Here is a 3,046-nt window from a genome sequence, read left to right as displayed (position 1 = left end):
AGTGTGGCGGGGCGTGGTCTGGCGTGGGTGTGGTGCCGCTGCAGGGGAGATGGATGCACCTGCACGGTATCTGCAATCACGCCTCGCCACCATACCAGGCTGTCTGTGTGTGTGTGTTGTTGGTAGTGTGTGTGGCTGAGCTGGAAAGCTGCAGCCATGAGGTGTGTGTTCAGTGCAAAATAATGACTATGCTGAAAAACATGCAAACATCGTTGGGTCTATTGTTACAGGTTTCACATTTTGATTACTGAAACATGATTCTATGTATTCAGACTCACGTGACTCTGGGAAAGGAGGTCAGGGTCACAGGCTTTGGCAGTAGAGGAGTTTGTTGCCCCTCTGCCCATCCAGTGTTGGGGACACTTATGTCCACTACATTGTTGCCTGGGGAATCTTTGTGTGCAGATCTGTCTGATATTTGCTTCTGAGATATGATACGGTAGGTTTCTGTGAGAATGCTCTTGAATGCTTCTTCTTCGTTAGTGGAGTCCGAGGCTGAAGTTTCAATAAATGAAAGACTGTTCTTTTCTGCAGATGCTCGGGCCTCGTCAGTGGGCACGGCCCTGAGATGTCGAAGGTCGCTCTTGTTTCCAACCAGCATGATGACGATGTTGTTGTCAGCGTGGTCCCTCAGGTCCTTCAACCAGCGGTCCACATCCTCGTATGTCAGGTGCTTTGCAATATCGTAAACTAGGAGAGCCCCGACTGCACCCCGATAATACGCTGAGGTGATGGCTCTGCAGCACTCCTGCCCAGCTGTGTCCCAGATTTGAACTTTTATCGTCTTGCCATCCACCTGAATGCTGTGGGTTGCGAACTCCACCCCGATGGTGCTCTTGCTCTCCGAGTTGAACTCATTTCTTGTGAAACGCGACAGCAGATCACTCTTCCCCACTCCAGAGTCTCCAATGAGTACAACTTTGAACAAGTAGTAGTATTCATCATCTGGAGCTCCCATTTTAGAAAACTTTAACACAAACAACAACAATAAGAACAACAAGCTTCTCCACCAGCAGTAACAAGCAGCAGGCACCGCCTTCCAAGTGCTGAATTACCAGAAGATGGAGCATCTTTATTTGTGGGATTTTTGTTCTTATCAATATGAATATGATGCCCTGAGAGAAGCAGCAGACATAGTTCGTGGGTGTTTTCACTGACAGTTGTGATTCCTGTGGCAGTTACCTTTTGATGATATGCTTTAGTTTTGATTTAATTAGGTGTGCTGTCAGAATAGATCATTGTAATGGTGTTCTTTTAATTTGAGGCATATTTAGCATTTTCCTTGATAAGTAAAAGAAAGATTCCTCATTGACCTGCTGGGTTGTGTTGTGTGCAACCTGATTCAGGTTTGTAGGTCTGAATTGCAAACTCTATTTACTGTGCTGGAATCTAAAAATCAGAAGAGTCTAGCTCAAGATCTTCGAGACTCCTACATCTGGTATGGCCACACTCCTGAAAGCAGCTCTGAATAATCAGGATCGTTGCTTTTCCTCAGTCGTGGTTTCTTAGCAGCTATTTGACCATAAAGTATCAGACACACAGACTGATACTGGAGCTCTGTGCGGCATCTATCTGGGCTCTGATCTGAGCTGCTGTTAACGATTTCTGAGGCTGGTGACTCGGATGAATGTATCCTCAGCAGCAGAGGGACTCTTGGTCTTCCTTTCCTGGGGCGTCCTCATGTGAGCCAGTTTCATCGTAGGGCTTGATGGTTTTTCTGACTGCCATAATATGAACCAATGATATAATTCCAGCAGTTGTCAAACAGGGCTGTCAGCTGTGAACCAACCTGACTTCTACACAACACAACTGACGGTCCCAACCTCATTTAGAAGGCAAGAAACTCCACCAATGAACCCTGGCAGGCACACCTGTGAGGTGAAACCATCTCAGGTGACTACATCACTGAAAGAAAGTCGAGGGTTTGCAGCGCTGTCAACAAAGAAAAGGTGCCATACTTTGAGGAATCTAAAATACAAAACATATTTAGAGTTATTTATCATTTTTTTCTTTGCTACATAAGTCCATTGTAAACATCACGCGGCAGACCCGACTACATGTTTATACTGTTCAGCGTCTTTATTAAGTCCTTTCCTCACGGTTGCTGTTCACACTGTCATGGCTGCACCAGTACACACCAACAACATCATCATAGTCCGGACTTAGTTCGCTCTTATAGGCAGGCGGGGCTCAGGTGTGTCAGCCTCCCTGCAGATACAAATGAAATTTGACTTTACTTCTGATTTGAGGCTCTATTTTTCACAGGAGCTTCAGTATCCAGAGTGTGTTCTTGCAAGACTTCTGACCTCGTCAGCCATCATTGAGAGTGTGCACTGTTTGTACTCAGTCCTGGAGCTGTTAGTAAGAAACAGACATGGTGACTCAGTCTGAGCATGTTGCTTCAGGTGCACCTTTCACCAGTTGTGTATCTCACCTTATGCAAGAATAACAGTTTATCCTATAAAGTTACACCATGCAACAGTTTGCAGCTAACTGAGCTTATATTGGTATTGGTATTATATTGTGATGTGAGTACAAGTGTGTGTGTGTCCGTCCTCTGCTACTCATCCAGCGTATGTGTGTTATATTCTGCCCTAAAAATTTAGAAAAAAAGCTGTGTACTCCAGCGGTCCCCAAGCCCCGGGCCACAGACCGGTACCGGTCCGTGAGTAGTTTGGTACCAGGCCACGAGAGTCGAGGCTCGGGTGTGAAACCGATGATTTTCAGGGTTTTTAATCGTTAACACCTTAAAGGCCGGTCTGTGAAAATATTGTAAGACGTTAGCTGGTCCGTGGTGCAAAAAAGGTTGAGGACCTCTGCTGTAAAAGCTCTATACTTCTGCAATCAAGTTCATAACCCCAGAAAGAACAGCCCAGCTCCGGCGTGTACATATGTGCCTTACTGTGATACACAAATAATGAAAATGAATTATGTTTAACCACCTATTTCTAAAACTCTCCCACTGCCTGTTTTAAACAAGCCAAATAAACTGAATTGACATTTTATACCCAAATGTGAGCCGGCACACTGGACTTGTTTAAGAAAG

The 3,046-nt window shown here is 45.3% G+C and overlaps 1 pseudogene across 1 annotated transcript; it reads right to left on the bottom strand.

Annotated features, from left to right (window-relative positions):
• Positions 1–303: 303 nt before the first annotated feature.
• Positions 304–958, bottom strand: LOC308401148 (ras-related protein Rab-11B-like; annotated as a pseudogene). Its single transcript has one exon. The product of its transcript is annotated as a ras-related protein Rab-11B-like (transcript).
• Between the last annotated feature and the right edge of the window lie 2,088 nt (positions 959–3,046).

The sequence above is a fragment of the Rhamphochromis sp. 'chilingali' genome (genome assembly GCF_963969265.1).
Source record: "Rhamphochromis sp. 'chilingali' genome assembly, chromosome: 8".
Classification (NCBI taxonomy): Eukaryota; Metazoa; Chordata; class Actinopteri; order Cichliformes; family Cichlidae; genus Rhamphochromis; species Rhamphochromis sp. 'chilingali'.
This window is presented reverse-complemented; position numbering and strand designations above follow the sequence as displayed.